This window comes from Lichenostomus cassidix, chromosome 1 (assembly GCF_008360975.1).
Source record: "Lichenostomus cassidix isolate B80296 chromosome 1, HeHo_3.0, whole genome shotgun sequence".
NCBI lineage: Eukaryota > Metazoa > Chordata > Aves > Passeriformes > Meliphagidae > Lichenostomus > Lichenostomus cassidix.
Window position 1 is genome coordinate 114,020,481 of NC_139479.1, and position 13,498 is coordinate 114,033,978.

At 45.2% G+C, this 13,498-nt stretch overlaps 1 protein-coding gene across 4 annotated transcripts in view; it reads left to right on the forward strand.

The window, feature by feature from the left end:
* FAM168A (family with sequence similarity 168 member A) overlaps positions 1-13,498 on the forward strand; it is a 125,653-nt gene that overhangs the window by 20,894 nt on the left and 91,261 nt on the right. The window lies entirely within an intron of this gene.

Sequence of the window (13,498 nt, forward strand, 5' to 3'; positions counted from 1 at the left end):
TCCCAGTATTCATTCCAAGAGCAGCCTTAATAAATCCATGGGGGATACTGTAGCAGCAGTGATTTAGAGAATGCCCCATAAAAAACCAAAGTCTGTGAGGTAACAAGACCCGCTGTGGGAGTCCATTCAGTTTTTAGGGAAACTCCAGAGAAATGGGATCCAGTCTCATCCAGAGCACTCGATTCGTGCTGCCTATGGCAAAGGGCTGCAGGATCTCACCCATGCAGTTACCTGGCAGCACTCGGGATGTTTTTCTTCCTGCAATCCTTTTGTCAGGAAAGGGGCAACCCTTCAGTCTCCAAGGTCAGCCCAGGAAAAGGGTCTGCTTCCCAAACATGTGGTACTCATTTGCTTGGAATTTTTGACACCCCTTATTACAATACAGTGTGGCTGCAAGTTCCCAGGCTCTGTTTTGGGGTAGAATTGAATGGCAAAAAAGAAATGCCCAAACCTCTCCCTGGAATCTTACAACACAGCTTGCACGTGGAGCGGTGTGTGTGGGGAATGTGTTTCCAGGATTTAACAGATCCTGCATCATTATGGCTGGCCTTTATAGCTTTAGGAAAACAACTCAGTGTGCTGGAGCCCCGCAATGGGTTGGTGGTGCTCGTGACCGGCTGCACCTGGGCTTTGCCAGAACTCTCTGTGTTATTTATGGCTCGCAGGCTGCACTGTGCGTGACCCAGGTTCTGTCGGCGCAGATGTTGGGGCTGGGGGTGGATTCCATGCAAGGAGTCGGCAAAGGGGACTTGCAGCTCCGTGTGGGATCAGTCAGCGACAGCAAATGCAAAGCCTGGAAGAGCAGGTTCTGGTTTCTTGCCTTCTGTAATAGCAGGAGCAGTGTGACCGTATGATTAACAGCGAGAGTCCAAAAGTAGCAGGATAATAAATACTGGGAATTCAAAGGAAACCTCAGCTTCTGGCAATTACAGAGTCTGTGCAGCAGAGAGATGGAGCTTCTGACTCCAGTGTTATTTGTGACCTACTTGGAACTGAAATGTTGCAAGAGACTGTTTGTTTAATACTCGATTGCTATTTTTTTTTAAAGTTATACCGTATTCGGGTTAAATACAATCCTTTGAACATGGACTGATAGATAAACATTCTCCACAGAAAATTCCATTAGCTCTTGTTGTCTTAATTTTTACTGCCAGCAAGTGCTCGATGCATTCCTTCTTTTTCCATGGCAAAAAACCCCCGCCCCAAACCTCCATAACCTTTCCTATCGTGTATCCAGTATTTTATAGAGCAATCACAAAGGGTGGTAAATTGAGTAAAACGTACTATCCTTGGCAGGATTTCCCTTATGACTAAATCCAATATGAACAAAGAGGACAAGGGCAAATAACTTCACTTATTCAGGTCATTTTTCATAAGAATCATAAAAATTAGATAGAAAAGGCCTATTAGATTATCTCTCCTCTCTTCCATTTTGCCAGTTCTGGGTTGTTCTCTACCGTAACCTTGTGAAATTTTACTTGTCCAAATGGAAGAAAGATAATTTTCCTGCTGGTTATTATTTTCTGAGTGGAAAAGGATGGATGGTTTTTCCATCTGGGCTAGAAAATACTTCATGTGCTTCTACAAGGCTCATTTTTAATTTTTACAACTGTCTCTTCTTCAACAGTTTTATGTTCCTTTTTTTGGGCACCGTGATCTTATCGTGAGGTGTTTCCTATGCTTGGGCCCATGTTTTTAATTCCACCCCGTTATTCCAGTTGCTCAAGTATTGGAATAACCCTGAGGCCATCTGTAACAATTTCACCCCATTGTGTTTCTGCCCTTCAAGTGCTCGCCAGGATTAATGTACCAACAACAACAGATTGTTCCTGCTGTATAGTGAGAAATGTTTATCATGCTCTTCAGATTAAAATAATTTAAAATCCTCTTATAAAGATGTTTTTCTCCCCCCAAGAGAACTGCCAGGGAAGTATATATAAGATGACTTAAACCTCCCAAAACAATACAAACAAAGCCTCTTACAATGGTAAAGGACCATGAGGAGTTGGAGAGAAGCTGTCAGTGCAGCAGCTCTAAAGCTGGTGTTTAGCTTCATACATGTGGTTTAATTGCTGTGCTGAACTTCTCACAAGCTGAAGAAGACTGTGGAATGTTGTTGACATTTGTTGCTCTAAACTATGGTTGTATTGGTACCATTAAAGTGTCCAAAATAATGCTGAAATGAATATGGGTTTGGAAGGAGTTAATGTTTAAGGAGTGTATGTGCTTATCTGGAGCTGAAAGGTCACTGAGTAAATTCTTCAATGATGCCAGTGTTGTGGGGGTGCTGCTGAATTGACAGATCTTATTCTGTTTCCAAAAAAGAAAAAATCTGGGCTGTGACTCTGGAGCAAATGGGGATGTGTCTCGTGTTGCTGGGAAATAGGGAATCATAGAATCATGTCAGAGGATCCCAGAATGGTTTGGGTTGGGAAGGACCTCAAAGTTCATCCAGTGCCACCCCTGCTATGGACAGGGACACCTTCCACTAGCCTGGGTTGCTCCAAGCCCTGTCCAACCTCGTCTTGGACACTTCCAGGGATCCAGGGGCAGCCACAGCTTCTCTGGGCATGCTGTGCCAGGGCCTCAACACCCTCACAGACAGGAATTCCTTCCCAATATCCCATCTATCCCTGCCCTATAGCACTGGGAAGCCATTCCTCTCCACCATCCTGTCCCTTCAGGCCCTTGTGCAAAGTCCCTCTCCATCTTTCTTGCTGGCTCCTCCAGGCACTCAAAGGTCACCTGCACTGCTCAGCTTTCAGGAGCAGTGGTTTGATGGAGTAAAGGGTTTGGCACAGTTTTGGAAAATGCTCTGTGAGGTATCCTGTGGATCCTATGCCACACGTGTATGTCACCTTCATCTCTTCAGCACCTCAAGAGTGAATTGTGAGGAGTGGAATTCTGAAGGGAAAATAAAGGAAAGGAATCTGGCCTTCTCAGTCTGGGGGGAATTAGGTGTCTTTGTCTGTTTTCATCCTAAAGGAGTCTCAGCATCCTGGATTTGGACCTCCCCAGCCTCTGCTGGGTTCCTGAATTACTGTAGACTCCTGGGTGATGTTAGGGAAATCAGGCAAGTCTATAATTTATAAACGAGAGATATATTGAATGTGACAGGGAAAACAAAGAGAAATTAGGATCCACAGAATGAACATTTGTGACAGCAGCAGAGGATTCTTGGGAGCTGGTTGTGGATCTTAATGGGACTGATATGCTGGTATATTAAAGGGAAATAAACCTTTAAGATATAATAAGGTGGCTTTTTTGAGAATTGATTTTAGATGCATGTGTTTGGTTATACATTAGTCTAAAAAACGGGGTCTCCTGGTCAGAAACATAAGAAAAGAAGGTTTTATGCTTAACAACATCCATAATAGCCCTTCCTCTGTCTCTATAGCCACATATCATGTGTTGACACCACACCTGGGTATCCTGTGTGGGTACACAGATCTGAGGGATGTTGTCCCTGTTCTCTGTGGCTCTTGCATGGTGAAGTTGGTCTGCCTTTTAAAATGGAAGAGGGGACTACAGTCCGTGGGAACACATGGGGATTTTACTTAAAAATACTCCTGTTTTGGGAGAGTGGTTTCACTGTGAAATAAAATTATGGCATCCTTTTGCTCTGTTCTCCATAAAATCCATGGATGGGAGGGTGGCCATGTACAGACTTGCTGTACATTAATTTTGTTTGCAAAAGCGCTGTAATTATACAGCTCTCCTGCCAATTTGGCACAGGAAGACAAGTAAAATCCCAAGCGGAATGCTTTCCCCATGAAAAGTCTTTCTGTAGGGTTTTTTCTCCCTTAGCTTGAACATAATAACCTGATTGGCAAACCATTGAAAAATGAATTGCAGGGCTTCCAGCGTGAAATGATTGGCTCCATAGGAGTTATGGCTTTTGCATACGTGGGGGAAAAATCCAACTGTGCCGCCGAGATCCGCTGGGATGTCCTCCTGGAGAGCCTGCCAGGCTGCAGTGACCTGGAATGCATCCAGCTGGTGCGTCACCTCTGCTACCAGCGCTGCATTTCTTCAGCTTTTAACTCAATTCCTGCTCTCAGCGGCAGCTGTTTAATTCTTCTGCCAGAGATAGCTTCGGGAAGGGAAAAAAAAAAAGAGCTGCAAAGAGAGGAATTGTTTGGAATATTGGGTCTAAACATAGATGATGGTGGTGATGGCTGGTTCCATTTTTAGCTTCCTAAAGAAATGAGGCTTATCCAGCAGTGACATCTGCTCGTCGGCTGCTTCCTCACAGGTTGTGAGGGAGGGCACGGGTCAACTTCAGCCAAATTTTGATGAAACCCCAAGTTTTGCTCCAGGTTTTGATGTTTGGTGGATGGGGACGTTTGACTTCGGAGCTCAGCTGTGATTTCTTTTTGAGCACCTGGCTGCAGGGCATGGGAGAAAGAGGGGGTCTTACAAAGCTTGGGATCAGGAGAGGTGGAGAAGTGGGTGTCTTGCTGGTGGGTGAGCTCTGACATGAGGGCAGAGAATAAAAACCATGGCAAAAGCAGGCTGCAGTAGTTCCCTGTCTCGAGGAGCAGCCCACCCTGTGTCACCAGGCAGGCTCCCAGCAGATGTCTTCTCCTGCTCCGTTCCCACCTCTCCTCGTGCTGCCATGACCATTTGTGGTTCCCTGAGGCTTAGGGAACGTTTCTGGCTGTGTCATTTGGAGCTCAGATGAGCTTAGGGCAGCGGTGAGAGTGAAGGCGGCGCAGCCTGTCTGAGGCGCCAGTGGCTCGTCGCGCCCACAAAGCCGCTTGGCCTTAAGGAGCCTGGCTCCGGGCAGGATTATCCACCTGGGAGAGCGCACTGGGAGCCAAGTGGGCATGGAAGTGTCTCTGGGGAGGAGGATCAGCGCCTCAGTGTCACCCCCAGTGCCTGAGCAAAGGTGAGATATGGAGCTTATCAGCTCCAGTCCTCGGGGTTTCTGTCCTGCTTTGGAAGCAAACTCATTTGGTTGGAAGGAATCGTCCAGGCCTCCTGGCTGACCAGATTTACACCGTGGTGTTATAAGGGCATTGTCCAGGCACCCCTGACAGCCTTGAGGCATCAACCACCTCTCCAGGAAGCCTCTTCCAGCATTTGACCATCCTTTTGGTAAAGAAATGCTTCCAAACATCCAGCCTGAAGTGGCCAGGGGGCAATCCTCTCCTGCCCAGCTCCTGGATGCACCCAGGATGTGGTTTGCCCTCACCGCTGGCTCCAGCTGACCAGCACCCCCAATCCCTGTCTGTGGGACTGCTCTCCAGCCACTCCTCTGTGTGGATTGGGGTGGATTTGTACAAACATCTGCTGAACCCTGGCTGGGAAGGCCACGTTGTGCTGCTCCCAGCCCCGGGCAGGCTTTGTGGCTGTGCATTCCCAGCTCCGCTGGCTGTGGGAAAGCAGCAAGGTCTTTGAGAATCGGACCAACTTGGGGAATAAAAATCTGCTGCATTAGTTTTGGAGGGGGCTTTGCCCTGTTTGGGATCTGGCAGAAACGTTTTGGGGTTTAGTGATGGGGAAATGCAGGGCTCTTTAAGACACCCTCCCGGAGTCTGTGGGGAGCTCCCGGCCGAGGGAAGTAAACTGGTGACCTGGAAAAAGAAAATGAAGGAAACAAGATTAGTCTGCTCTACAGGGAATGCTGTCCTGGGATTTATTTTGATTCCTGTGAAAGCAGCAGCCTGAAAGGCTTTATGCAGTGAAAATTTGTGGTTTGTAATTGGAGAGAAAAAGAATACATACTTTTGATTCATGTGTATATGTGTGTGTGTATGTATATGTATAAAATACAGAGATTGGTTCCTAGGTAGAGACTCTGGGAGTGCTTTGGAGAGGCTACTCTGCATGATATCCTTTATTTAGCAACTGTCATGCTCGTTTGTAGGATGTGTAGTGATAGAACCTGTCCTGGGAAATGTCTGAAATCCAGAATCATGAAGTATTTAGTGGACCGTTCACTGCTAATGGGCTCCAGCCCCGTGCCAGCACCACAGGATCAGTAACAAAAGGCTCTGTGTACCAGTGCCAGGCTGCCTGAGACTGCTCTGAGTTTGTTCAAGTCTTATTTCAGGTTGTATCTAAAGCAGAATCTGAGTCCAGCAAGGCAGGGTTTGGTTGGTTGAAACCAGCAAAAGCTTGTTTTATTTTCCTTGCTCGGAGGAAACCTGGGATATGTCATGTGTGGCACACACAGAAGTGAGTTATTTTTTTTCAGCAGTAGATAAATTGATGTGAGAAAAAATACACAGTATTGATTTTCCTTTTCCTGTGGCTTTTGAGAGGTTGTTAATGCAGCAAGTACACAAGAGCACTCATATGTCTGTCTGCACAGTAATCGCTAATAAATTGACTTTCTTAAAAACAATTTTTAGTCTGTAGTTTCAGTGACTTGATTTGTGGAGTAGATGATATCTCCTGGCACATAATTACTCATTTTTGGGCTGTGTAAAAGGGGGGAGGATAAATTTTCCTGCATTATCTGTAGCACTGAACATCTCTCCTATTACTCATACAAGTTTTTTCTCTGTGTCTTCTTCCTTACTGTAGCTGAGCAAAGAGGTTTTTAAGGATCTGAAGGTTTTTTCAGTGTTGAAATTTACAGTACAGACACTTTCTAGAGCTAATTCTTGTGCATTCTGACACAGCAGTGGTCACGATCGTGACAAGGACAATGATTTATACTCAGGAGACCAACAATTCATTTCTCTCAGTTGTATCCAAGTGACTTCAGAGAACTTGTTTTCCTTTGGGAAAAAATCCAAACCTGCAGCAGGACCCATGGTGATAATCATATTAACAGCTCAGTGAAAGCAATTTGATGATATGTGACAGAATGTGACATGCAAAGCCCTGTCAGTCTGGGGGTGGTGATGATCTGAGGATGCTGAGGAAGGCAGTGGGTAGGAGCTGACCCATGGAGTGGGATGAGATGTCTGTCCATGCTTGGGGAATTGTGGTGGATGTCCAGTGGAAACATTTCTTAGTCTGAGGCACAGGTGGGCACGTGGTGGTGCTTAGGAATCACTGATGTTCATGGACACTTCTGTGTGTTGCTCTTGGTTCACGATGTTCTGGGCTTGCAGTCAAAATCTGGGGGTCATTAGTATTTTCTTTCCATTATCCAGTGCAGGATTGCATTGTGTCCAATTTCTTCTGGATTTACTCTGAGCAATCAGCGTTATCTGGGGCTTGTTGTCTCAGAGGTTTTGTTCTAAAGCCTTGCAGGTTGCCAGGGTGGCACAGGGACCATGTTGTCACTGTAGTGAGAAGAGACAGACATTGATTATGTTCCTCTGTGGTGATTTATTCCCAGTAACTCCTTGTCTTGACAGTCATCTGGTGATCTCAGTTCTCATGACAGTGATCCTTCTTTAGCATCGTTCCTGACAGGATTTTTCTGATTATTCCCTTGTTCTTTGCTGTTGTTCTAATGCTTTTAGCCACTTTTCTGGTTTTTGGTCTTTCTTCCCATGATGGTTCTCAAGGTCCTGCCAAATCACAGATCTCCACTCGGATACCTTATATGGAGGAACAGTGAGTCTGTGAAGGAACAGTGACTGCATTGTGAGGTACAAAGTGAAATTTAGGGCTTTTAATTCTTGCACATTCACAGCATTCCTTTTTACCCCCCCCACTTTATGTCCTGTTTACAGTGCAAATGGTTTCTGCAGGAGGGCCTTGGACATCTGTGTGTTTGGCTGTTTATTGCAGAAGGCTTTTAGTGGGTCAAGGAAGCACACGGAGGGGAGCTTTTGGAGTGGCCTGTGAAATGATTTTGCTTAGCTTTCTTTTAACGCTTCTTTCACAAAGCTCTGCTCCCTCCCCTCGGGTCGCAGCTTTCCAAGCTGTGCCAGCAAAAGCAGAGTCAGGCTCTGCTAAACTCAAATAAAGCATGGGGCACATTTAATTTGCATTTGTGCAGAGGTGCTTAATTACAAACACCTCTCATCCTGCCACGGTACTCCTGGTAGTTCCTTGATTGCTCCTGGTCGGGAGCTGAGTGGTTTTGAGGATGGATGTTGTTCCCTTAGATTCAGGAAGGTTTTTTACATCCCTGGGAGTGGTGGGCTGTGAGATGGACAAGTAAAGGTCAGTGATTTGATGTAAGCAGAGGGCTGGTTATTACAGGGTGTAATTGTAGAATCGTGGAATATCCTGAGTTGGAAGAGACCCACAAGGATCATTGCATCCAAATCCTGGCCCTGCACTGGACAACCCCAAGAGTCCCACCATGAATCCCACCCCAAAGATGTGTGTGGGTTCATAGTGAGACCAACACTTTTAAACTCTCAGGGGTTTGGTAGGTGGGGTAGGGTGCACCATCTGTAAACCCATGGGTGAATTGGAAGGAACGTTTGTGGTGTGGCAGGAAAAACAACCCCAAATCTGAGCTGTTGCCTGAGGGAACATGGGAATCCCCAGGAGAATGATTTAGATTAGAAAACACATCTGCCAGGAGTAGCTCCAGTATTGTTCTTGCCTTTGCCTCCTGGAATTCCATCAAGGAAGTCCTGCCTTATTTTCTTAGAAGATAGGAAAACCCAAACACCAAAAAAAAAACCCCAAAAACCATCCTAAAAGTACATTTTATATCTGTATTATTTGTATGTCTAGAACTGGACATCCTCTTGCAGTGCATCCATATCCTCTCAAGAGATGGTCCCAGGATATTCCAGGTCCTGCTTTGGACATTCAAACCTTAGATTCAGCTTGGAAATCATCAGGGAAGTATTTTCTACTGAAATACAAATAACCCCTTCTCACCCCCTCTAGAAACATTAAAGCCTGTTTGGAGGAGTAAAAGTGCAGTACAACATTTAGTTATAAACTGAAGATTTCCAAGCCCTGTTGACTTAAAGCATCTGTTAGTGAAACATGTCTGCTCTGCAGACAATTTTTGTACTTGTGCTGTGCAAGCACATTTCCAACAAGCACAGCAAATGTGCTGCTGAGAACAATCCAGCGGTGCTGCTTGGGTCATTTAGATGACTTAATAGGTCTTTTCTTTTTCCTTGCTATCTGTATTAAATCAATGATTCATAGAAATTATGCCAAAGGGAGTTAATTGTTACTGCATGGTATAAAAAGGTGCCAAACTAAGGGCAAAACTCTGATTGCAGTGCATGAAATAAAATGGAGTTGTGTAGTGATTGCTGAAAGCATAAAATGGCTGAACCTGTCGCCCCTACCAAAACAGCCTGGAATGGAATTCCTGTGGAAACAGCAGCAGCAAAGGAATTGTAGAAGCAAAGGTTTGGTGACTGGGGCATGTTTGGAGATTTTGGCACATTTGTATGTTCTCCAGAACATGCAACAAACATTAAATGTGAAATAGCCATCTCAAAGAACTGTGTTTCTCTGGTGCCTGGATCTGCAGAGGAATTTAGGAATTTAACATTGTTGGTTCATTGGGAGTTGAGCTCCTAAATATCTTTGTGAGATTAGGCTGTGGTCTATGTAATATAGTTTATTTCTTATCTCTGCAAGAGGGGCACTGCTACTGTTCTCTCTTGGGCTTCCTCAGGCACATTTTCAGGGCTGCAAGAAGAGAAATTGGTGCTTCTCAGGGCCTGGAGCTTGATTGGGGCATTTGTAGCTTTTCAAGGTTGGACTTGATGATCTTGGATGTCTTTTCCAGGCTTAGTGATTCCAGGCTTAGTGTTACCCATTGCTTTAGGATGTTTCTCACTGCAGCCAGCGGAGAGGAAAAAACATGTCACATGTTACTTAATTTTGATGTGCATTTTATATTATATCTGACATGGCCCTACCCTAGGGAAGCTGCATTTTACATAGAAGAAGGTAATACAGTGAGAAGTTCATGGAGTCATGGAATGGTTTGGGTTGGAAGGGACCTTAAAGCCCAGTCAGTCCCACCCCCTGCCATGGGCAGTGACACCTTCCACTATCCCAAGCTGCTCCAAGCCTGTCCAGCCTGGCCTTGGACACTTGCAGGGATCCAGGGGCAGCCACAGCTTCTCTGGGCACCCTGTGCCAGGGCCTCCCCACCCTCAAAGCCAGGAATTCCTTCCCAATATCCCATCTGTCCCTGCCCTCTGCCAGTGGGAGGCCATTCCCCCTGTGTTGTATAAGGTGAGAGTGGAAACACTGTCTGTTGTGTGAAGGAGAATGGAAAAAGGTAACACTTTTAGGAATTGGTTGGAGAAAAGTCTGTTTCTTTTTTTGTTGATTTATTTATTTTTGTGCAAGGAAAAGTGGTTTTCAAATAGGAGTCAGCACTGGGAAATAAAATAGAGGTGCATGTGGAATATGTAGGTCTGGGGTAGGACAGAGGAGAGCAACAGTGGGGAGGTTTTGGCAGAGGGAAGTAGTTTGGAATGAGAATGTGGATTTGTTGGAGCCAGTGGGGAAGTTCACGAGCACCACAAGACACCAGCAACTTGGGAAATGGCAATGTGGGAAATGAGGAAATCCACACTCTGTAGTGACTAAATAATTAATGAGGAACCATTTCTGGTCTGCTTGGTGACCTGACCCGACTGCAGGAACCAAATGTGTGGGGTAAGGATTAGCGTGCCTTAGGCAAGGTCTGTGCTGGGATTGGAACAGGAAATGATTAAAGTCCTTTGCAAAAGCTGGAGGAAAGCTCGTTATTTTGCTCTAATATTATCAGGAATTTTTATAATCCATGTGCAGCATTCAGGAAGGTGAAGTAGTTGAGTGTTGGGGGGGGATCCCCCCTATGATCTCTTTAAGAACTGGGGGATATTACTCTAAATTTTGGAGAGTTTTTCACCTGCATTGCTATGCAATAACTGTCCCTGCGTGGCAAAGGGAATTAAGTGAATAAAAATTAAGTCTGTGGTGACAGAAATTGCCAATGACTTCTAAAGCAAGGAGAGATTGGGACTGCTTCGAACAAGTGCTTAATAAACCCCAGTGAAAGAAATGTTGACTTAACTCATTTTTAATTGCTTTTAAGCTCTTAAGTGAGTTTGTTATTGAAAAGTAATTAAAGGCCTTGAAAGATTGTGGGGAACTTTGGGAACACCTTTATGGAAAAGCAGTTACCCACCTTAAAATAATTTTTATTGCTACCTAATCTGTCTGAACTGCTCAATTAATTACTTAATGAAGTGTGGCTCAGCGCAGGGATGCTGCTCAGGTACTGCAGAATGTGTGTGCTTTGGGTACAATGGAAGGAAAACCACCCGATAAATAGTCAATTGTTGCTTTGAGAAACTTTATGGATAAGTGAAAAAAAAATCAGTTTTGTGAAGCCCTTTTTAGACCAGAACTCCTTTTCCCAAGACATTAGAACTGGGATGGGTGAATTTTGTAGAGATGAAAGGTTTCCTTGCAGAATCACAGTTTAAACAATGTTTTCATCAATGTGGCTTAGTTGGTTTTTCAGATGGAAATAACTCCAGCAGGAAGTGTTTCTGTCAATACAACAATCTCCAAATTGATTTTGTTGTCATGTTTCCATTTTCATGAGGATGATGGAGAAAAGATTCCAACTCTGCCTTGTGTGGCTGCATTGGCAAAACATCGTGAAGGGATTCCATGATTTTATGATCAGCCCCAAGGGGTGATAATACAAACAGCCACCAGCTGAACTTTGGGCTGTGGACAACCTCCTTATCCATCTGACAGCTCAGCAAATTTTCCATGCACGTTGGAGCCAAGTTGGGAGCTATGAAGGAAATGGGTAGAGTACAAGAAAACAGTGGGGGGAGATCAAGTGGAAATGGTGCAGTGGTGGGTGGAAAACTAAGGATGGTAAGGTGGATCCACTAAGGATGATGGGATTGCCATCTGATTTAATCAGTGCTTATTTTCTATGCTCTGTTGGTAGTAGGATCTGTCTCCCCGAACTCTGCTACTCAGCTATGCATTGAGCTGAATGAGTCTGATATTCCAATTATTCTGAGTTTGGACATTGAAGAAAAACCCTTCTCCAAAAGATGCCCCACATAAATTGAAGCAGATGACTAAACTAGACTAGAACTTACTGCCCTTAGCTTTTCTAAACACAATAAAGTGAAAATCAAGAATGAGAGCATTTATTTCCAGTGTGTATTTTTCTGGATTACAAAATTTGGCAGATGTGGTGCAGAGCGATATTTCTTGGCAAACTGACATGTTTGAAAGACTGGCCTTAGAGAAATGAGTCTCTTTTAAATGGAGCTAAATATAAAAGCAAACCAGCTCTCACTCTGTTTAAGTCTCTTTTATCTGCTGATACGAGTTCGGATTAGAGTGTCTGATTTAAATATCTCAAATCTACCCATCCTACTGCTGCATTGGCATCCAAAATCCAACAGGGCTCAACAGGAGCAGGGAGCAGAGTGCTGATATTTCACTGGCAGTTGTCCTTTTCCTGCTCTTTGGCTCCAAAAGCAACCCCTCCAGTTTTCCAGGGGATTAGACTACTTTTTTTTTTAATCAGTAACTGGTGAGTAAGTAAAAATGCGGATGGGATTTGCCTCTTTTCCTAAGCTCACTCTGCCCTTCTGCCCTTCTGCTGGCATCCTCCAAGTGGGAAAGTTATTCTAAGGATACAAAGTGATGTCAGAGGGGGGTGTGGTCAGGGTGACGTTCAGAATCCTGACGTGTGTCACTTGTCTTCCTTGGGGCTGAGCCAGCAGGATGTTCCTGGAGGAAGGATGATGCCCAACTTTCCCAGTTTAGTGGCTTCCACACTTTTCCTTCTTTTTGAGTTCTCACTTCCATCCTGCACGTGAAAAACAGAGGAGGCTCTGTGGAGTATTTAATACTCTGGGGTTTGAAGAACCACCTAATTTTAGAAATCCATCGCACACCTGGAGATGTTGAGTCACTGTATGTTGTTCCATGGCGTTTTCCTGCATGGATGTTTTCCCATGGTGGATGTGTGCAAGGTGCTGCTGAAGCACATGGCCCTTTTCACCCTCTTCCTTGAAAACTCCTTCCCCTCCAGATTGGCCAAAGCCATTGCTGGTGATTCCCAACAATTCCAATTCTTCCACCAGTTGGCCAGGACAAGTGCCAGGGATGGGTCTTTGGCAGGAGGAAGCTCAGGAGCTGGAAGCAGTCCTGGGAGCCTTTCCCTCCTGAGCATCAGCAGGTTTGGGGAATTCAGGGATAAATTCCTGCTGGTGCTGCCCTTCTCACTCCATGCCAGTTCTCCTGGCTGTGTCCTGTATTTCCTGACTCCAGGATGAAGCTTTCCCTGGGAGCTTCCCTCCTCCTGTGCTGCCTGTTCCTGGTGCTGGGCTCCCTGGGCTGTGCCGGTCCGGCTCTCCCAGGGCCATCTGGTGAACCAGATCAGGGAACAGCAAACCCAGGTTATTTTTAACCCAGATCCTTTCCCTAATCCAGGTCTCTGTACAGCTCCAGGGCAGTCCTGGTGGTGCAAAGGCAAGTGCCAGTTTTTAAGGAGAGGAAAGATGGGAAGGCACTTCCAGCCAGGAACGACCCTGTGGTTTCCTGCAACGTTCTCTGCCTTCCAAAATTATTTTTTTCCATGCCTTTATTTCCTGCTAGGTATTTGCACAGATGTTTTTGC